Below are 25,000 nucleotides of genomic sequence, written 5' to 3' on the forward strand. Positions count from 1 at the left end.
TTCTAGAGAAGAATGTAGGAAAATTTAGTCATTCTTGGGAAAAATATAGGAAACCTTAGTCTTTCTAACAGGAAAAATAGTAAGAATAACTGAGAAATGGATTTACCAAGGTCAATCTGTTGATGCAGAAGAGATAATTTAAATATAATTCGTTGACGCCTTTCGGTTAAACTGAAATGATATGTCTTTGTTAGTTTTCTTTGTTATTACATCTGCAATAGTTTTGACCTTTTCCTAACGTAAATCCCCTTTCCAGGTGTTTTCTGGAATAAAAGTTAAAAGATTACTTTTTTTTTTCTTTTTTTTTTTTTGGAAAATACCTTTATCGTTGCACCAAAGAGTAATAGTGTAATGAAACTATATTTTTTATAACATTTATATGTCACTTAGATCCTGGCTCAGATATACTGCTACATATTTAGCAATATGACTGTTGTATGAGGATATAACGCCTACAACCTATCTTTCCAAAATTTTTAAGAAATTTACTAACAAAAACATAATTTTCACCATTATTAATTAGAAAGTTTTGATGACGTTTATCTAACAAAAGTCACCCAATTATCTTAAAAGGTCATTCCATCACCCAATCGATCACTTTTCTCCTCTCACTCTCTCCCGTTTCCTCGACGTGACATTCTACTTATTCCCTCCTTTATGGTTTCCTCATTCGTCTCGCTGTCGAGACATAAGAAAAGTTCCATACTTAATCAGGAGACCCCGTCTGCAACGAGCCTCCTTCCCTGCCAAAGAGCTGTGGAAATGGTCCACTCCGATTAGTTTCGTTTCCCCCGATTGGCAATATCTCACGGAATTTAAGATTCCTGTCGCGGTTCGTAGCCGAGATACTCGACGGTAACCAATTAGCTGCGGGTTCCTGCCCTCCTCAGGCGAGGGTACTCCCAAAACAGAGTTTGTGGCTTTGTTTAAAGGGACTATATGTTTGGATGGGTTTGAGTTTTCTGTAAAAGAAAACTATTGAGATGGCTATTTGTGTGTCTGTCCGCACTTTTTCTGTCCGCCCTCAGATTTTAAAAACTACTGAGGCTACAGGGCTGCAAATTGGCATGTATATCATCCACCCTCCAATCATCAAACATACCAAATTGTAGCCCTCTAGCCTAAGTAGTTTTTATTTTATTTAAAGTTAAAACTAGCAAAAACTTAGGCCACTACCGTGGGTAAAAGTTTCATGGGTCATGGCTGAGAGTTTCGATTACGCCGAAGAAACTTCGGTGTACTTTTTACTTGTTTATTTTCATATTCTATTTTTGAAGGAAGCTATTTTTGTTATTTCCAAACCTGAGTTTGTAGCTTTCATGAAAAGAATTACTATTAAGATTAGATCTTATATTCACTTTCCGTTTTTGGAGTGATGTATTTCTGCTACAGAAGAGAGTTCACATAGGCAGGATGTGTGTTCCACCTCTTCTGAGGGATATTTTTGAGAGACGTATCCCTCAGGAGAGGTGGAACATAGATCCTGCCTATGTGAACTCTTGAGAGAGACTGAGAGTTTCCAGCCCTATGATAGGCATATCAACACCCAATCAGGAGCGTCGTAAGGGACTGGCCTAGTCATCACATGCACGGTTGATGTGAATCTGCAATAGGAGGTAGATGACGATAGCGGCTGTTACTCTTCATGTCATGTTACCATCAATTCTGTGACAATGTTCGGTATTCTCTGTTGACCTAATATTGTTATAAATGTACAGAAACGTACATCGTAGGAGCAGAAAAGCATTTGATATTGTTGTATCAATATCTATTTTATGTCGAAGTCGTAAAAATATTGCATTTTATATCCTTATAGTTTTGTAACAAAAAAGTTGTTTTTATATAGCGTGGTTTGGCTGTCACAGATATAAAATCATCAACACTATCACAGATTTCTCTCTCTCTCTCTCTCCCTCTCTCTCAGTGTAATTACTCATAATATACATTCCCTCGGTGAAAGCGAGCTTTCACTTTATGAGTTTTCCAAAACTAGATTTCCCCATATTTCATGCTTCGTCATCTCTTCCTCAGTGTTTGGATATTCCAGAATTGGTCCAAAAAACCACACGGGAATATTTTCTTATTTCGTTTTCATTTGTCCCTCCGTAAGCTTGTTTTTTTTCTTTTTTGAATGGATATTACTTCAACATTACCATAGATTTTGTGTTGGAATACAACTCTATTGATTCATGTTGCGATCGCTTTTGATTATATTTTTACGAATGCACTTATACATACATCTCTCTCTCTCTCTCTTTCTCTCTCTCTTTCTACTATATATATATATATATATATATATATATATATATATACTATATATATATATATATATATATATATATATATATATATATTTATATATATATATAATATATATTATATTATATTATATGTGGATATATATAATAGGTACTTATATATCCATATATGTATTTACACACACACACACACACACACACACACACAAATATATATATATATATATATAAATATATATATTATATATATATATAGATATATATAATTTTGAACGTGATTCTACAGCTTTTGTGTATATGTACTAGGTGCACTTTAATTAAATATCTACGTTTCCTCTGATAGATCACCAGACGGCCAATTATTTTTCCTCAGCTTTCCAGAGCCAAAAGGAAAGTAAAAAAAACAAAAAAACAAAAAAACAAAAAAACAAAAACAAAAGTGATGATTCAAAGATCCACCTCCTCAAATAGGAGAGGTTATTGGGGATAAAGGAAGTGAGGGGAGAGACAAACGGTCACATGACATAAGCCAAAAGGGTCATTAATCTACCAGGAGGCTTCTCCTGATGAGATTATCTTCGGGTAAAAAACTTCAACACAAAAAAGATTAAGAACAAAAAGTAGAAGCGTCGAGGAGAAAATTGTCCTCTAGGAGAGGAGATTGTTTATAAAGAGAGATATTGAAAGGATGTATGTATATATACACACAAATATTATGTATGTATATACACACAAACACACATTATATATACGTGTAATATATATATATATATATATATATATATATATATATATATATATATATATATATAATATATAGAGTTTTCCCGTTGGACGAGCGGGTTACATGGTCGCCTACCGATCTGGTAGTCCGAGTTCGCTTCCCCGCTCTGCCAACAAGGTATGAGAAGAATTTATTTCTGTTGATTAGAAATTCATTTCTCGATATAATGTGGTTCGGATCCCAACTGGTTCCTAGTCACGAAATATATCAATATAATCGTTCGAACCAGCCCTTGGAGAGATGGTCTGTTAAACTAAGATATACTTAACTTATGTATATAGATATGATTATGTATATATATAACATATATATATATATATATATATATATAATATATATATATAATTGAAAGTATAAAGACAAATGCTTCTATAATAAAGTTACCTTCGCTGTTAAAACGAGGGGAGAGACAATGCTAAGAGAAGTATGATATAAGAGACAAGATAAATATATAGAGAGGAATAACAAATAAAAATAATAATAATATACGTATCTGTGAATACCACGAAAGGCAAGGCACGGCGAGGGAATTTTAAACTACCATTAAAGTCCCTGATGAAATTACATCAGCTGCGGGGCCACTGTTCAGCAGTGATGGGAATTGAGTCCATCGGGAATCTATTAGTGTGACACTGTGGTTCCCATACAACATAGGGACGTTGACTTTACATAGATGCAAGGCGTGAATGTAATACGTCGTAGTTGAAGTTCTATGGAATATAGCCAAACGGATATGCTCCTATTTTGGTTCAGTTCGTAAGTACCATAACTCCCATTAGTGTTAAATATAAATGAAATACAGGGTGTCCATAAAGTCCCATTATCATTACAAGTATTTATTGCTCAGAATGGTACTGGGACTTTATGGACACCCTGTAAATCATTCTCCCTCCTACACCCCGCAACACACACAAATACACACACACAAACGTCCCTTTCAGTAGTATATAAGAATTGGCCGGTCCATTTGTTATCGTGTAAGAACCGACGCTGGGAGTCTCATAGCAGACGACGTATGGGAATTCATGCCAGGAAAACGATTATGATTTATTAAGGGGTTCCACTCCGAGTTCTGCCAGTTATAACGATACATGACTTCGTTGATTTGGTGCGGATGCGCGCGCTTGCGTGTGTGTTGAGATGGTGTGCGCCATTGTGTCAAATCGATCAAGTGGGTATCAAGTTTATTAACTGCCTTGTTACCACCACTTCAACAGCACGTAAAATATCTAAATCGTGAAAATCTACCTTTACTTTGCTAAAGTTTTCAGAAGGAAACTAACTCAATAGCATCTATCACTTAGCCCATGGAACGGTATCACTTTTATTTCAGTATCCTTTAAGCAAAATAATGATTTACTACTGTTCAATTCGGACCGAGTGTTGAGGAATTTGACCAGTCACTCTAACATCGGGTAAAGATACGTTAAAATTGTTGGAAAGCGTGCGATACAGACACGGTGTCATGAAGTAAGTATACAGGGGAATGTGGTATTAATATTCTGGGATAAAATGCCGCATAAAAGAAAAGGCATCTGATATTAGGTATTTCAGTTAAAATGAGAATGTATGATGAAACAATGTCTTTATTTTAGTAAAATGGACTCTCTCTCTCTCTCTCTATTATTCAAAATCTTTGTACTTCCAGTTCTTACCCACAAGGCCAAATTAAACCCTGGCCCACCCCGCAGGTAATTTTCAGTTTAAGGGATCTTAAATACCTTATTCAGATAGCCAAGGACTTAAAGAATAACTCTTTCTGGTGCCTTTCTTTTAGAATAATTTTTATAATTATTTTCGTAAGCGTTTGTTAAAGGACAACAGTTTGTGCCCGAGTTAGTCATTTCAGGCCACGATGAGCCTACTTAATGGCTACCTGGTGTACCAGAATAATCAACGTATACCTGTATATCATGTTGAATGTTTTCTGCAAGTTCGGACAACTGAAGATTTTGTCGAAGAAGGTTTTACCGACGGGTTTTATACAAGTTTTTGACGGCGGTTTAACATTAGATGGAGACAGGATGAACAACACTAAATTTTACAAATAATTAGAAGCAGTGATACTCAGCAGAGGTTCTCTTGAGTTGGAATTTAGCGAAAGACTGAAAATGGAAAGTATACAAATGTAAGCTCTCGGATGCGCCTGCTAATTAAGGGGTTGTTTATTTTCATTAGTAAGAGATCAAGAGACTCTCAGTAAATTTGGCATGTAGCGGGAAAATGATTGAGGAAAAGAATGATAAACACACACACACACGCAGAGAGAGAGAGAGAGAGAGAGAGAGAGAGAGAGAGAGAGAGAGAGAGAGAGAGAGGTGCGGGGGGGGGGGGGGGGGGGGGGGGGGAGCACGAACGAGAGTGAAAAAAAGAGCCAGTAAATTCAGTGTATTCTGCTTAAATCAGCTGATTCCACAAAGTAATCGCCTTCGGGAAGCAAGTTCTCCCAGAACGCCTTATAACAGCATAAATACAAGCGATATTTCAAAAAAAATATTACCAAACTTTTAAAAATCTCTGTTATTTTTCTGGGAAAGCGATGCGCTTTTGTGAAAGATGAAGTTGCATTTTTAAAGCACACTGATTTTTTTGAAATAGAGGTTTATTATTTTTCCTGGCAAAAGCGCTGAATGACCTCTTAGGTCCCAGCACTTGGCATTTAGCCCAAATTCTGTATTTCATTCCAGATTTTATTTCCTTCAATTCTAATATATGAACGACAAAATTGCATTTTCAAAATACACTGAATTTTTCACAACGCAGGTCTGTTATTTTTCTGCAAAATCGATAAGCTTTCTTGAATGTTAAAATTGCATTTTCAAAATATATCCAAATTCCCAAAACGCAGGGCTGTTATTTTTCTGCAAGAGAGATGTGCTTTCGTTAACGATAAAATTGCTTTGACAAAAGGCAGGGCTGTTATTTTTCTGCAAAAGCGATAGATACCGATTTCGCGAAGGCAGGACTCACCGATAACACCGGAGGAGATTTTCGTGTTTTTGTTAATTTTCGAAATGATTAACTAATGAGAGCGGTCAGTGGAACCAGTGGTCTTCGTGATCACGGAGCATCTCGCCTCATTAGACATGGAAACGGTCGTTGTCCAAATTCGTATTCCCTCCGGAGAATCATTTGCGCGTCTAATGCAATTTGTTGCTTTGAAATCGACCAGGCGAGCGTTCACATTTCCATAAATTAAAAACGTCATGTCTGTTGACTCATTACGTTATGGTAATTAGTCTCATTTGGACCTTTTTTTTGTATAGATTTTTCTTAACGTTTCCTCAAAGGGAGATTTCACGGATTTTATGATTTCGGTAAAACTCCCGCTTGGATTTGCCTTCCAAAGTTATTTTCTATTACATATGAGAATTTTCTGCTCAAGGTGGGTGTTGGGGGCTTCATTGAATGAGACCATGCTTGAATTAGAAGACTGAAAGCAAAACTAGGTAGTCTGGTAATGAATACTAAGTAATGATCAGTATTTTTCTATCCGGGACACCGACACCCTAGTTAAAACTATTGCTGCCCCGTAATGATATATAAAGTAGTATCTTTCTTATTCTTTTCACTCCAGATCCAGAATTTCTGCTTTCCCAGAAACAAACACACACACACACCTGTATATATATATATATATATATATATATATATATATATATATATATATATATATATACAGGTGTGTGGTGTGTGTGTTCGTATGTTTCTGGGAAAGCAGCAAATTCTGGATCTGAAGTGAAAAGAATAAGAAAGATACTACTTTATATATCATTTTATATATATATATATATATATATATATAATATATATATATATATATATATATATATTGAGTAACAATGATATATTCCTTGGAGTTTAAGGGTCGCATATTCCCGAACTGTAACCGAGTACAGCCTTCCCTGAGAAAGAGGGACGCCATATATTAAAAAAACTAAAACATGGGAATTTCTTTTGCAAACAACCAGCATTGTTTCCCACACCCAGATTACAATATAAGTACCACCCTGTTAACATACCCAACCCATACTAACCTAAACCTAACCGAACCTAGGGTCACGGCAAAAAAAAAACAAAAAAAAAAAAAAAAAAAAAAAAAAACGGGTCATGGATTTGCAAACCTCATACCGTGTGCTGACAAAACAAAAGTCAGAGACTGGTTAAAAATATTGGGGTTAGGAATATCTATAAAAGTGGTGCAGAAGACAAGAAATGAATGGTGATTAAAGTAAGGAGAGTAAGCCGGAGGTTTTGGCACTTCGTGAGGTGGAAGGTGTGTGATATATATATACACATATATATATATATATATATATATATATATATATATATATATATATATATAATATAGCCTGTGTGTGTATGTATATATATGTGAGCTGGAATGGGAAAAAAGGAAAGACTAATTTCGTCTGAAAAGGTGTGGAGCTATAGGAAGGGTAGCGTTTACATTGTCAGGAAAGCCCTGAGTATGGGTGAGAGATTATAAATGTGTTAATCTAAGGATTGCATGTGTGTGTGTGTGTGTGTGTGTGTAAGGTGGGGCGTGGCAGGATGAAAAATGTAATTATGAAAAAATGTAATGATGTACAAAAGTGTTACTTCGAGGATTGCATGGGTAGGCTGGAGTCTGGCAGGGGAAAAATTATGATGGTGATTATGTGCGGCCTAGAAATTAAGAACAATGTGATTGAAAGAGTCTGAATTCTTTTGTGTCTGCTTAGTTCTGCTGGGGATTTAAATCCATAGGTAGAAGTTGGCAAATAAAGATATGGTGCTGTTGGTATGTATAGGGTTCCCTTAAGTAAATGAGAATGATGAAAATTTTTGTGGAAATGTGTTTGGTAAGGATCATGCATGTTGAAATTGCTCAGTATTCAAAGTATAATACTGAAGACAGAGAAATGTGTATTTTTAGGTTATGTGCTAGTACAGCGTAGCAGACAGAACAAACTGATGGGTGCAATAGGGAGAGGAGTGGATGGAGGTATATCTAATCATTATTTGATTGAAGTGAGAGTTAAGAGCGAAATATCTTTAAACTGAACTGGTTTAAAGACATAATAGTAAATATAATCAAGCCAAGGGTGAGCAGTAGGAACTTAATGCAACCATATATGAAGAAAACTGGGGAAATTTCATCTAGTATTCAAGAAACCTGTGCAGATAGAGAGGAAACGAAGAGCTTGCAAAATTCCAAGATGGGGTCACATGAAAAGTGGGAATTTGAATGAAAGATTACTAATATAACAATGGAAATGGAAGGATTTTGAAAGTGTCTGGATGGACCAATGAATGTTAATATGGGTTAAAAAATTGAAATTGGTTGATGTGAATGAGTCTTTGGGAGTAAATAACGGATAACAGAAGGATATGACAAGATGTGAGTTGCAGGATAGTTGAATGAAGGAAGGAAGATTACAGGATGTGTGCAAGGGATGAAGGGGAGACTTGGAATGTCTACTTAGGTGCATATGTGATCGAATGAAGGAACTGTTGAGTCAACTCTTCCCAATAGAACAGAAGTACACGTGTTGAAAGTGAACGCAAGAAAATAAGGTTGAAGTAGCCAACATTAATTGTTTACACTAGCAATTTACCAATCCTTACTAATAGCATATTCATCTGCTGCTTCATATAAATGACTCGCTAGTGTCTTAACTATTAAGCATGACAAATTCGTAAAGTAACTAAGTCTACGGACATAACCAGCCCCGTTTCACGGGGAGAACCAGCTCCTTTTCAGGGAATCCCTTCTCACTCCAACCCCCTTCGGAGGTGGGAGGGGGGGAGGTAGGATGAAACCCCATTATAAATCATCTGAGGGCCCATCGGACCAGCCGTTTGGCCGTGATTGAATGACAGACGGACGGACAGACATAACGCCCATTGTAGTATATAATAAAATATGTCGTATAGGAATAGAAAGAGTAAGAATATGGCGATTCGCTGACGGGATACATGGGTTACAACAGATATGAGGGTTGATTCCATTGTTTTAAGGTGGTTTGATTCCTGGGACCACAGATTAGTAATAACCGTACACGTTTCGGAGTGGTTAAGAGGAATCATGACAGGAAGACTCACTTCATAAGTGCTGGATAGATGGAGTGAAACAGGCATCAATGTCAATACGCCGCTGTTGATTAACCTTTTTCGTACGTGCATGTTATTTGGTGGAAGTTTTCCGCAGAAACGTGAATTTTTGCACTATACATATACATGTATTTATATATATATATATATATATATATATTATATAAATATATATATATAACATATATTTATATATATACACACACACACACACACACACACATCATATATATATATATATATTATATATTGTAATATGGTGTGTGTGTGTGTGTGTGTGTGTGATATTTGCATATCACATATGGATATCATTTTATTTCGTCCTTGTCACCGGATCGTCTTCGCCTGCCCCATTTTAAATTTTTGATTACAAATCTCATGGTCTGATTTCTCCTCTTTAATTCATTCCATCATATTTGAAGAGCGAGAATCCGCCGCTATTCCAAATAATTTTAGTATTCATCATCCTGATTCACAAGACGCCTAGATCTTAACATAAATTAGCATAGGAGATTTAAACAAGCGAAGTAAAGTGTAACGGTAAATATCCCTCGAATAGAATTCTTCTCCGGGGAAGAGATACCTATGGCGCCATCTTTGGAGGGAAGATGGCACCCACCGGAGTCGCGCAATTCGACGTCCGATCGCTGCAAGTCGAGACCAGAGTGCCAGCCAGACTCAGTGTTGCTCTGTCGGCCGTACGGGCACGACGTGTACGAACAGGCTCTCCAAGCTCTGGCCCGTCTTCCCCAGAAATCTTTTAAGTGACTTTAACTTTCTAAAACTTCTTCTTTGTGTCGTTATTCGTCATAATTATAGAATATCGATGTTGATATGCTATAGATAACTATTTTTCCTCTCTGTTCACCGAGAGTAAAGAGTTCATTTCAAAAAGATAAAAAAAACTTTCTTTTACGCCTGTTATGAGTGTTCTGACATTGCAAGTAGCTTTTCTGGAACTTAGCCTGGAATGTTTAGTGTCGATAAAGTCTAAAGACTTCTTTTTTGTGTTGTTCTTCGTGGGTTAATGTCTATATATAGATATATATTAAACTATATCTAATGTTCTTCTTCATCTAGTTTTTTTTTATATTGCACAAAGTTCTCGTAATAACTTGTGCAAGTTAGCATGAGATCTTAGCAAGCTAAACATCATTTATAGTAAGTATAAAAAATATTTATAGCTGCTTTATTGCATGTTTTGATCTTTTCCTCACTAAAGTATGTGTTAAATTATGAAGACTTAAACACTTTATTATATGTATATACGTCAGTCAGGAGATATTAATTATACCATAAATTTGTTTGTCATGAATAAAATGATACGTGCAATGTAGAGTCATGTACAGACTCAAACCTTCACACACACACACACAAATATAATATCTATATATATATATATATATATATATATATATATATATATATATATATATATATATATATATATATATTTAAATCTAGTATATTGTGATATTTATTCAATTATTTTATTTATTCATTATATATTTATTTATTTCACAAGAGAGAGGGAAAACAATTCTTGCCAACATTTTAAATGCCAAAACAGCTTGATTCTTCCAATGAATCCCAAAGCAAATTACAAAACGCTGTATTAATTGAAAAGATTATAAGGAGAACCCCAGTTTTATTTCTTTTAAGAAAATGCACAATAAATAAGAAGAAATTGAATATCCAAACAATTAAATTAAATCTTGCTATGAAGTTCTGTTGCTTTTAAGACTGCAGTTCAATTAGTATCTAAACAAATTCTGCAGGGACAAATTATCCATTCACTAAGATACATTTCCTTAATCTGCTTTCTTTCAATCACTTGCTGTCTGGGTCAGATTAATCACATAGAATTACCTCCCTTTGAATACCATTGTTTGATAAACAAAAGCGGGATATCATGAATTCTTGGAAAATTTATTTTCTCAACAAGAAGAGAGAGAAAGATTGCCCTTCGAATTAATTACCTCCAAGGAGACGATAAAATTGCTGATGAATTAAACTTCGTATTTAATCTCAGGACGTCTAATTAAATCGTACACGTAAACATTTTTGTAAACTTCCAAGTACTCCTTAGTAAATGGTACTCCATTATTATTCACAGCTTCTAATAATCGTTAAGACTGTAAAAAAAATAAAAGGAAATCAGTAACTTTAATTTCTTCGCGTTGGCACCTAGAGAAATTGCCTTGTTTTGTAATTAAAAATAAACTTAAATGCTGCAATCATTCATTGTGACTGCAAATAACTTTGCATGGTAAATATTATATATATATATATATATATATAGATATGTATATATATATAGATATAAAAATACTACATATGTGCATACATACATATATATATACAGTATATATATATATATATATATATATATATATATATATATATATATATATATATATATATATATATATGAGAAGCATGGTAATGTCCAGGCTCGCTTCATGTGCGCAAACTGTAGCAGAGTTGGGGCTCTGATAAAATGAAATTGAAACGACCTGATGCTGAAAATTTTTATGCTAATGATTATCACAGGAAAGATAGGAACTCAAGCGGCATTAAAACTAATGATGTGTAATTTTCTAATAATATGAGCGTTCATAAATATCTGCAAATTATATTCGCGATCTGTTCCCTGGAAAAAAATATATTAATGGTTGATTAGATTAACTGGATTCGTTTTCAGGGGAAAGCTGATGTGAATGATTAGTTACTTAACTAATCATTCACACACACACACACACACACACACACACACACACATCACATATATATATATATATATATATATATATATATATATATATATAATAATCTATATATGTCCATATATGTTTATATGAATATAAATACATCTATATAATATATATACATATATATAAGTGCCGTGTATGTACATTCATATATGTATATATGAATATATACATCTCTCTCTCTCTCTCTCTCTCTCTCTCTCTCTCTCTCTCTCTCTCTCTCTCTCTCTCTCTCTCTCTATATATATATATATATATATATATATAATATATATATATATTCAAAATATATATTCTATAATAATTATGTCTATCATTCATGTGCCGTGGTTGTAAATAATAAAGACAGATACGTGTTGAATTATCTTTGGCAATGTATTTCAGACTAAACGGAGTCGAAGATAACTTTCTGCAGAACCGCTCGCGAATTCTAACATATCTGCACATGACTTTCTTGTATTGATTTCTCTGTATAATTCGAAAAACAACTGATCAAGAGAAATATAAAGCCAAAAAAAGTTCCTAGGAGACAACTATGTCACGGCAACAGTTACTGTACGTATATTGTCCAATAGATCGCTGAATGGATTTCTTATAGAGTGTTTCTTGCTATACTTTGAGCGTGGTACTAGTGTCCGAAGGCAGGAGTGTATTTCTATGATTACAATATTTTAAAGAGTTAAAAGAGCAATTCTGGATTTCTGGTGACAAAGACTCGATATTCACTACACTGTACGACTACGAGAGGCGAAGGAAAGTTGCCAAGTCCCACCTGTGTCACTGTGGTATTTCCCCCCAAAAAAGAAGAAAAAGAAGCTAATAATAAAAGGATAAACATGTATTTTAGTTCAATAAGCATCAGTCTATAAACTGCTGTGATATTCGTGGCAGTAAAGCTCAACAAATGTCCTAGTGCACTGAAGGCCAATATTTTCATTCTTTTGAAAATTTCTTAACGTAAGAGTATGAATTATACTGAAAAGCAGCGTAAATTTTTGGAAACTACCTTATAGTACTTACAGTCAGTAAAATGTATTAGTAAGGAAGTAAAAGACATGCCTAAGAAATATCAAGGCATCCTTTGGTCATAATTGCAATGCTAAGAAATTCATACTTTCCTTATTTCACTTATTATGTATGGTAATAACTCTAGAAATTTTTACAACACGATGTCCTTGTTAGGCCTAAAGACGTAACGAATCCCTTATGAGAATGATTCGAAGACAAAAACGACACGGTGTTAGATGTGCCTATTGCCATAGCAACTATATACTTTGAAATTTAGATTGCTAATGTAAAATACTTCTGTAATGCTGAAGGCATATTTTAAGAAATTACGCGTAATAAAAATAAACTTATATTATGACTGGTTATGTATTATACATTTTTGGAGATTAAAACATGCATTGATAAGGACGGCATCCACTAAATTATGATATTCAGAACCGATATATAGAATGAGAGCTGGACAAAACACCGTAACAAGTTATAATTGCATACAATTGCATAGAAAAGCACTTACTACACATATAACTTCAGAGGAAATATGATGATGATGATGACGATTATTATTATTATTATTATTATTATTATTATTATTATTATTATTATTATTATTATTATTATTATATTCTTATTATGGCTCGTTTTTCTCTTCAAAGACCTTTCTGAATTGATTTTAGAACTAATTCTAAATTGATTTTGAATTGATATCAGAATTGATTTCATTGTTGATTTTGAACTATTTATAAATATATTTTAGAACTTATAAATTGAACCCCACATCCAGTGATCTTGAAGAAGGCATTTGCCAACAGAAAATATTACCACTTACTTGGGTTTGGTAATCCAGGTACTTCAGCGTTGCAGAGCCGTTGGTCATATTTCATGGGTCATTGCGTTTTTAGTCTGTTTCTAGAAAGAGAAATAATTGTTAAAATTTATATGAAAGTAAAAAGGAACAGAATTAGAATTCGTCTAACCAAGAGATGGATGGAAAGGGATGTTTTCGTTTGAACTTGTCAGTATACCACCATATTTTCTTTTACTATTTTCCTCACTTAATGTAGGGAAGTGAGTGTGTCTTATCATTAACACTATTTTGTTTTAATCATTAAATCTAATTATGTCTATTAAAGGGAGATGCATATATATATATATATATATATATATATATATATATATATATATATATATATATATAATATATATATATATATATATTATATGTGTGTGTGTTTTACTAAAAGCAAGTGGATAGAAAGAAATTCTTAACAGTTTTATTCTTTTTATCATTATATGCGGGCTTACGGATATTAAGCGTGCATACATAAACACGCACACACCACACTACATATATGTATATGTTGTGTATATATATATATATATATATATATATATATATAATATATCATATTAAATATATATATATATATATATATCAAAATCTCGTTGATAAGTGCACCACAGGTACCTATGATATTTGCGCAGTGTTAGTCTCTACAGTATACAATAATCATGAAATGACTGCATAGTTCAAATATCCACAAATATGTATATGTGTATATGTATGTATATATATATATATATATATATATATATATATATATATATATATATATATATATATATATATATATATAATCTCGTTGATAAGTGCACACAGGTACCTATGATATTTGCGCAGTGTTAGTCTCTAACAGTATACAATAATCATGAAATGACTGCATAGTTCAAATATCCACAAGAACTATAACGAAGGACAGCTGATCACACTTCTAACGACGTAAAAAGACGACACGAACAAGGAAAACATGTAGGGAAAAACGAAAAACGGCTAAATTCGATTTTAATGAGATTTTCCCACTCTGCTCTCTTCTCGTAATGACTCGTGCGTGTCTAATACAGAGAGAGAGACGAGACGAGGGATTTGAAGAGGAGAGAGAAGAGGAGAAGGAAGGAGAGACGAGAGAGGAGAAGGAGAGAGGAGAGAGCGAGAGAGAGAGAGAGAGAGAGAGAGAGAGAGAGAGATTAAAATGCATAGGGAGGTATACTTGCGCTTTACTGGCCTGACCTTTTATGAAACTAGATACTGAGGTTTTAATAAACTCGTAAATGTAAGTCAAAGCGTAACCACTCGATAAAAGTGGTAGACTGAACCAAAGAAAAGGCCACTGGACTTTTTACGAGTACAAGAAGTTTCACTTTTTCTTCAGCATCAATCATAATTACCATTATTGCTACCTGAGGCACGAAAAGCATCTGGAAGAGGGAAAAGATAGACAGCAAATAATAATTTTTTCCGGAAGAAGCAGAATAAATAAATATATATATATATATATATTATCACAGTATAAATATATATATATATATATTATATTATATATATATATTATATATATATATATATATATATATATATATATTAATAATATATAGCTACGCACCCTCTTGCACAAACACACACACTTATATATGTATCCAACAAAAATATACAAAATATCTCTCTCTCTCTCTCTCTCTATATATATATATATATATATATATATATATATATATATATATATTATATATATATATATATATATATATATATATTATATACACGTACATACATATATACATACATAAAGAGAGAGAGTTTTTCTATTTGAATGTTCATTGTAAAGGAAAACTGGTGCAAATTTGAATTTGCATATCCTGATTAGTAAAGTGTGCAGAGCAACAACTTATGATATCGGAAATAGCTTTTGAAAAAGTGCCTCTTAAACAATAAATGTAGACTATTGGTGATACTAATGAATAGTGAAAGATATTGATAATGGTCATTTTCAACACGGCTATCTCCTTGCTGGAACTAAATCACCATAGAATTACAGAGAGTAACCATTATAGAAATAGGTGATATATTAGCATAAACAGTTACTATCGTCAGTCATGATATATTTTTTGTAAGATATTTTATTTATATTTTAGGCGCTATTCTTCATTTTCCCTTCATTTAGTGACGATTTAATTATAGAACTTGTACACTTTATAATTAATGTCTATATTTGCTTCTCACGGTTTGCTAAAAGAATTGATCCATTGCATTTCAGTCACCTACTGAAAGCAGCTTCATGCCAAAATCAGCAGGTCTATCTAACTGTAAGAGCTGAAAGTTCATTTCTTGCAAGATGTAACGAAACTTCGTATTTTGCTTGTTTGTTTGTATGGTGTTTTCACGTTGCATGGTGCCAGCGGTTATTCAACAACGGGACCAACGACTTTACGTGACTTCCGAACCACGTCGAGAGTGAACTTCTATCACCAGAAATACTTCGTATTTTGCACGGGTTCATTTCTCTCACCTCGGTTCAAGGTAAAGGAGTTTCCTGATGTATCTAATGAGTCAGGATACCATTTAATTTTCGCGTCGCGAGCCTTTGTTTGTTCCAGTAATGAGTCTGGGATTTCATGATTTATGTCTGCTGTGTTTATCTTTCCGAGGCTTGTTGATGATTTATGTTTTCGTATGAATGGTTCGTTCTCTTATTCAAAACATTCGCGTCAACTCATATGACTTCTCGTGATGCTAATGGTTATGATGATGGAAAAATAATAGTGAAAAATACATAGTATATGATACGTGTCATTCTAGATAGTTTAATTAGAAAGTTGCAAAGGTTTTAAAGAAACATCCCTTTTGATGTGTGAAAATAAAGCATCTGGCAGTCACATACTTTTTGTTTTCTATTTGTCTGTTTATCTATGTATCTGTGTATTAATTTACTTACCTATCTGTGTGTGTATATAATATATATATATATATATATATATTATATATATATATATATATATATATATATATATATGTACACACAGATACACTCACACACATACACACACACACACACACACACACACACATATATATTATATATTATATTATTATTATTGTCTATTATATTATGCGTATTATATATATATATATAGATATATATATTATATTATTTATATAACAAAATAATGCGATTAGTAGTTTAGTTTGACATGGAAGAAGATATGTGTCCTTACCTCTCTCTCTCTCTCTCTCTCTCTCTCTCTCTCTCTCTCTCTCTCTCTCTCTCTCTCTATATATATATATAATATATTATATATATATATATATCTAATATATATATATATATATATATATAAAGATAAAAAAGACATGAATGCATGTGTGTTTATATTTCATGATAAAAGTCCCTCTCCTCTTTGGTAAATGTTGTGTGTGATTTCAAAAGCATTTCAAATTGAATAAAAGATAGGATGTTCAATCAGTGGCCAGATATAATAGCAGGATCCAAATATTATGCTTTGCGGAAATGTTGTTCGGGTTTTCTGAATAGATATCCATTTCACCATTCTTGTTCACTGAATAATAAAGGTTAATTATTAATACTACGGTAGAATCACGGTACGCATAGCACAGTTGCCTGAAATATTTTCTCTTTACTGATGCAGCCTTGAGTTATGACAGTGTATAATTTTCATACATTTCTATTTATTATTTTATTTGTTTGCTTTTTCTTTTCCAATAATTGATCTCTTCCCTCTGTGCTTCCTATTACCTTCTGTTGCTTCTTTCAGATGAACACCATATTCTTTGGAAGCTTGAATTTCAAGTCAGTGGGCCCTCTGGGTTTTAATAATAATAATAGTAATAATAATAATAATAGTAATAATAATGAGTAGAAATCTCAATTGCGATGGCACAAGTAATGTTCTTTAACATACACAATAATAAAATTTTATGAAACTATATAGTTTTATAAAATTTTACTACTGCTACCATCAGTATATTAGCGTGGACCTTAAAGAACAATAATAATGATAATAATAATATTAATAATACGTTTTCATGATACGAATTTAAGATCATAAAAATGAAAATCTTTTTTGCACCGATGCTGTTAGTGAAACAGATCCCTGTGGTAAGGGTGTAAAAATACTACCACCGTAGGTTCTGCGTGTCGTAAAAAGCGACTAAAAGGACTGCGGCTACCTTGCAGTCTTACATTTTAGTAAAAGGTTAGGCCCACCACCAATAATTGTGGAAACTGCTGCCTTGCTAGTGGACTTTTTAGTAAAAGGCTAGGCTCACCGCCAATAACTGGGGAAGCTGCTGCCTTGCAGGTGGACTTTTTAGTAAAAGGCTAGGCCCACTGCCAATAACTATGGAAACTGCTGCTCTGCAGGTGGACATTTTAGTAAAAAGGCTAGGCCCACCGCCTAACTGTGGAAACTGCTGCCTTGCAGGTGGACTTTTTAGTAAAAGGCTAGGCCCACCGCCTACCTGTGGAAACTGCTGCCCGCGCAGGTGGACTTTTTAGTAAAAGGCTAGGCTCACCGCCAATAACTGTAGAAACTGCTGCCTTGCAGGTGGACTTTTTAGTAAAAGGCTAGGCCCACCGCCAATAACCGTGGAAACTGCTGCTCTGCAGGTGGACTTTATAGTAAAAGGATAGGCCCACCGGCCAATAACTGTGGAAACTGCTGCCTTGCAGGTGGACCTTTTAGTAAAAGGCTAGGCCCACCGCCAATAACTGGGGAAACTGCTGCCTTGGAGGTAGACTTTTTAGTAAAAGGCTAGGGCCACTGCCAATAACTGTGGTTGATGACAGCAAGGGCATGCGGTCGTAAAAACCCGTTTGCCAAGTAATAAACCATGCCTGATGTTGTAAGGAAAGGCGCATCAGGCAACCGACCTCTTAGTGTACGGATAACGTTGGGAAAGAAGATTCAGTCAGACAAAGCAATTTAGTTGGATGATAATGCACGTGTTTTATTCTGTGTATTTCTGTCCTCCGTATACAATGTTGACATTGTATCGGATGTTGGATGTGAGGAGCTGATGACGCTTCCCTCTGCATCCGAATTGGTTTCCAATCTGCTCTCGAACTCGTCTCTTATTTCGCCAAAGCGATCTCGCATCTGCGAAGATGCCGTCTCAGATTAAATCTTGATTACTGCGGATAAATTATTCCGCCTTCAAAGAGAACCAGTTGCATCCACTGCAATAACTGGGACGAAAATTTCATTTGTATAATTGCTCGCCCAGGCACCGGAGAGAAAATGCAATTTGATTCGATTGCCTGATCCTCTCATTCTCTACCCTTTGTTGCTTTTCCCCTTTTTCTTTGTTTGTTTTGTTTTTTGTTTTTTTTTAGCTCCTGAGAATTAACGCAGAACGCCAGGGCCAGGTGTCGTCTCAGGGCGGAAGGTTTTTGGCAGTAGGTCAAGAGGGGGTTTTGGGGGGGGAGGGGGGGGGGGCGTTGGGTAAGGAGGGGAGATGTGGAATATCCTGGTAGGAAGACGCGGACGGGAAAAGATTTCTCAGGTTATTTTGGCTCCTCAAATTACGTTCGTGTAAATTTACTTATCTTTAAATTATGTTAACGAGTAGGAAGTGATTATGTGGGTATTTCAGTGGACTATTCAATTTAGACATGACTAATTTTCTACTCAACTAGAACAGGACGTTTAAACGAAAGAGCGTTTTTAATGTAATGAAAACAGAGACACGAAATCAATTATGAACAAACAATAATATCTCTCCATAACTCGAGGCAGTAACTTTCTCTCTCTATCTCTTTCTGCTGTTACAGAAATCAAGCAATAAAGAACTGAAGAGACTTATTTACATCTTATGACGAGAGTCCTTATCAAATAATGACATTGTAAACATTTTCAAATATACTGTTGCTTGTCCAGCACTCAAGTCCAGCTAACTCCAAACCAACCAGCACTAATAGATACACCAAACTCTGCGATATCACAGCTAATGAGCCAAATATAGTCGATCATTAGAATTCCAAATTCGCGGAGTGATATCGAAACCTTATACCGCTCGATAAACTTCAAAAAATGAAATAACTAAAAAATATACCGAAGTTTCTTCGGCGCCATCGAGTTTTCTGTGAAGCGTAGAATACTGTATGAGCCGTGACCCAGGAGACTTTAGCCACGGCCAGGTGGTGACCTGCCCTATAGTATTGCCAGACGCAAGATCATGGCTAACTTTAACCTTAAATAAAATGAAAACATATGAGGCTAGAGAGGTGCAATTTGCTATGTTTAATGATTGGAGGGCAGATGATCAACACTCCAATTTGCAGCCCTCTAGCCTCCGCAGTTTTTAAGATCTGATGGCGGACAGAAAAAGTGCGGACGGACAAACAAAGCCACCTCAATAGTTTTCTTTATAGAAAGCTAAAAAAAGAAGCGCATAGGTGTCAGCTAATGAAACACCATCCAAACCAGTTCGAGTCGTATCAGGCGTCCCACAGGGAGCAGTACTTGGTCCTGATCACTTTGTTGCTAAGATAGAAATATCGATAACAATTTGCAAGGTAAATCTGTTTTATTATTCGCTGGCGATTTTCACGTCTAAGGAAATCGTGCTCACAATTTTGATAATAAACTACCTAGTGTAGCCTACGCCTAACAGAAGTACGAAGATACCATGCCATATCAGCGACTCTTAACTCAATTTGGTGTCCTGTATCCAATGCGGACGTCAGATACAATATCGTTAATTTCAATCACTTCAATAAATAAAGACGAAGTCCACTCCGGGATGGTAAACTACAAGTAAATCTACCAGTAATCCACCTCCAGCACCCTTTCCATTTCCTGCTGTCTCTCTCTCTCACTCTCTCTCTCTCTCTCTCTCTCTCTCTTTCACGCAGACATTCTTTCCAATATCCGAAGGTGTCGACGAGGTAATCCCCGACTGCCAGAGAGGTAGGCCGAATCTACAGCTAAAATAATTCTGGATAAAAAAGAAGAAAAGAGAGAGAGAGAGAGAGAGAGAGAGAGAGAGAGAGAGAGAGAGAGAGAGAGAGAGAATCTATCGTCAGACCCGTAATTCAAATAGGGAATCTATTCACGTTGAAAGATTCTGGAATAATGTGTGACATTCAAACCCACATGGAAATTTCGCGAAACATCAAGAAGAAGAAGATTTTGGAACGTCTAATGGTGGAGTAAAAGCCGGGTTCTTGCCCAGGCAAATAACGCCGGGAGCCGAAGATTTTCTGGAAAGAGCCGGATAATCTGCTACCCCCCCCCCCCCCCCCCACACCCCCCATTATCTCCCCCCCCCCCCCCCCCCCCCCTACGTCGAACTTATCATCGGCTTAAAGTTGAGTTGATGCTCTTTGACGTGTTGCGACATGATTGGAAGATTGGAAAACAATGGAGGTGAAATTGAGAATAACAGGAGAGCCGGGATGACGATTCTTTTTTTTTTTCCTCTCTCTTTTGTATGTCTGTCTTTCTTCCCGTTTTGATTTTTTCCTTCTTTATATTTCATGATACGTTCCACAGTCTGTCTGTCTGTCTGAGAGTTTTCCTTATTTTGAATCTCCCGATTCGTTCCACAGTCAGTGTGACTTAAGAGCTTTCCTTGTTTTACATTTAATAAGCTCTACATTCAGTGTGACTTAGAGCTTTCCTTTTTTTAAAGTTCTCTGTATAATCTCAGGTCTGTCTGTCATAGAGTTTTCTTTATTTTAAACTTCGCGATACGTTCTACAGTCTGGCAAAGTTAAAGTTTTCCTTGTCTGGGGTCTCACGATACCTGCCACAGTCTGTCTGTCTTAGAGTTTTCCTTTCATAAATTTCCCGTTACGTTCCATAATTTATTTGCCTATGAGTTTTTTTTTTAATTTTTTTTTTTTTTTTAGCTGATAGGTAAAATAGGTAAAAAAGAAGCGTGAGGGCAGTTAGCTAGCTAACCATGGTAGGGAATAGTTTAGAAAGTTAAGTATTAGTAAAAGTAATGTCAAGTGTGGTTCATCCACAATTTTATTTGGGTAAGGGTACAATTTTTCATACTTTGGCCTTGATGTTAACATATTACAATAATGATTTTACAATAATGATTTTACCATTAACATGGTGAAATGTATAGTTAGAGTTTCGTTATTTTAAAAATCACGATACGTTCCATAGTCTATACCTTAGACTTTTTATTTCAAATTTCATGATACATTCCAGTCTACCTACCTTAGAGCTTTCCTTTATTTATTTATTTATTTATTTATTTATTTATTTTTTTGTACATTTCACGATACGTTCCACAGTCCCATCCGGGTAAAATTAAAATAATTAGGAGACGCGCAACAGGATTATGCAGCTTGATTCCATTAGAGGAAAAGATTACCTCAGTATTTTTTACCCGAATGTCCGTTACACGATGTTGTGCGTGTTGCAACAGACGTTGCAAGTTCCTGCAGCAATCGCTAACTTGACGGGAGACTAAAACATATACTGGACAATGCTGTTAATTTTGGTGTGAACTTCCCCCGATACTGAGTTCGCTATTTCCGGAGTTTAGGAAATTTAAAACTGGATTGAAAGATTCTCTTGGTTTTTGGCATAATTATAGATACACAAATGTTCAACCACACACACATGCGTGTGCACACATTTTGTATATATAAATTGATGTATTCTGTTAAAACATAGCTGGCACTCTTCGGGCATCATAGTGAATCAAGTAGCTGGTAATATACGCATGCACACAAGCACATACATACATACATACATCACACATACAGACATACATACATACAACATACAATACATACATACATAATATATATATCTATATATATATATATATATAATATATATATATATATAAATATATACTACATTTACACGTACACAAATATTGTATGCATATATTCATGAAACAACGGAAGTTTCTGCAGTCTATATTTTGTGCCAGAAATCCAGTAGTAATATGGCTAATTAAACGTTGATCTGACCGTTAACATAGCTTTCGCAAATATACAGTTATCATGACACCAGACTCATATTTCAGACTTAATCTCACCCTGCCTCCAAAACTGGGACATCAAACCGAGCGGTGGGTGTGACGTCCCTGATATGATATATCACGACAACTGACATCCAAAAATGAGCGTGGCATATAAGCAAGATTTTGCAGAAAATCTTGCGAGGAGAGAATCGCCTTGTCCTTGAAGTGAAGGATGACTCTCGGTATCACGTCGAGGACAATGCAGTTCATTCGAAGTTTGCAGAGAGAGAGAGAGAGAGAGAGAGAGAGAGAGAGAGAGAGATGACGACGAAAGTTTGTTTTACGAGTCTTTTAGTGTTATGTGCACTCCGCATTTTTCATAGCTTAATTTTCAATAACTTATGCAAGGTATCACGTCGAGGACAATGCAGTTCATTTAAAGTTTGCAGAGAGAGAGAGAGAGAGAGAGAGAAGTGTGTTTTATGAACCTTTTAGCTTTACGGGCATTCCGCATTATTTTTTTCCATATCGGCTTAATTTTGAAAAACTTCTGCAATCCAGTTAAAAATTCTACTGCAGATAACTGTTATCAAGTGACCAACTGAACATACGAATATATATATATATATATATATATATATATATATATATATATATATATATATATATATATATATATATATATTCGTATGTGTGGATATGATAATATTCGTAAAGTAATTATTTTTAGGACATTTCAGGAATTAAAAATACTGCATTATACTTGAATTGATTGAACGTGCAAGAACAATGGAATAAATAATCATGTTGCATTATTTATTCCATTGTTCTTGCACGTTCAATCAATTCAAGTATAATGCAGTATTTTTAATTATTCCTGTAATGTCCTAAAAATAATTACTTTACGAATATTATCATATCCACACTACGAATATTATATATATATATATATATATATATATATATATATATATATATATATATATGTGTGTGTGTGTGTATGTGTGTGTGTGTGTGGGTGATGTATGTATGTTACAACTGTATGTATATGCTATGTGTGCATATACATACATACATACATACATATACATCTATATATATATATATATATATATATATATATATATATATATATATATATATGTATATATATGTATGTATGTATGTTTATGCACACATAGCATATACATACATGCATACATACATGCATGCTACCCGAAGCCTTTTAGGGGACAAAGTTGTTGTTCGTTTGGACATGAACATGCAAGAATACGAAATGTACCTTATATACAGATAAAATACAACTGAAAACATGAAAGATTAAAAAACTCTTCATCAAAAACAAAACCTAGACGAGCAGTACGTCGTGATAGCGCTTATCAGCCAGGACGTATGATGAAAATGACACTTCCAGGCAAGAGAAAACGACAAGGAAATATCACAGTGTCTCACCGTAATGAATCCAAGATTAAAATCGCATTAGCACAACAGGTGTTTCTCGCAAATTTAATTTACTTTCTCATGACCCTTTAATACTAATCGCTTTCAAGCTCTCTCTCTCTCTCTCTCTCTCTCTCTCTCTCTCTCTCTCTCTCTCTCTCTCTCTCTCTCTCTCATTTTATAAGATACATTTACTGAGCCCTGGAATTAGGGAACTATTTGATTAAGTTCTGTTTTACTCCTTCCTGTTATTCTCTCTCTCTCTCTCTCTCTCTCTCTCTCTCTCTCTCTCTCTCTCTCTCTCTCCACACACCAACATAAACAATTTGTCCAGTCTGACATGCAAAATACGGGTATCAGAACGTCATCCGAGAGATTTAGCATTTAATATAACTGTACAGACGGAGTATTTGTCTGTTTGCTAGATTGTGGGAAAACTATGTTCCGTGTATTCATCAATCATTAATTATTTTGTATTGTTATTCAGTTATATCTCTCATAAATACATTTCTTGTATATATGTTTTTCTTTGATAGCTGAATGTTAATGGGATTACCATACAAAAACACTTACAATTTAATTGCGGCTTCATCTTTCAAACTTTGATAGATGTAACTATATCAAATGATCAGTGGCGATCTGGAATGCTCTTGGTCTTTCAAAATGGTGTGCAAATCCTTGAACAGGTACAGATAATAGGAGTGTAATCAGTTACCAAGCAGACAACATAATTCTTGAATGTTCACAAAAACATGTAATCTATTCAATATCTGAATTGAACAGAAACGTGTAATTGAGGTTACTGAAATTATAAACAATGTTCTTTAGTCTTCACACTAATACCCAAACGGTC

At 34.6% G+C, this 25,000-nt stretch overlaps 1 protein-coding gene across 3 annotated transcripts in view; it reads left to right on the plus strand.

Moving 5' to 3' along the window:
* Positions 1-9,827: 9,827 nt before the first annotated feature.
* The window catches only part of LOC135221049 (zwei Ig domain protein zig-8-like), a 79,059-nt gene continuing 63,886 nt past the window's right edge, over positions 9,828-25,000 (plus strand). For all 3 annotated transcript variants that reach the window (XR_010315859.1, XR_010315861.1, XM_064258784.1), the window contains exon 1: positions 9,828-10,302. The gene's annotated coding sequence lies outside the window, so the exon portion shown is untranslated. The remainder of the gene's footprint in view (positions 10,303-25,000) is intronic.

This window comes from Macrobrachium nipponense, chromosome 2 (genome assembly GCF_015104395.2).
Source record: "Macrobrachium nipponense isolate FS-2020 chromosome 2, ASM1510439v2, whole genome shotgun sequence".
NCBI lineage: Eukaryota > Metazoa > Arthropoda > Malacostraca > Decapoda > Palaemonidae > Macrobrachium > Macrobrachium nipponense.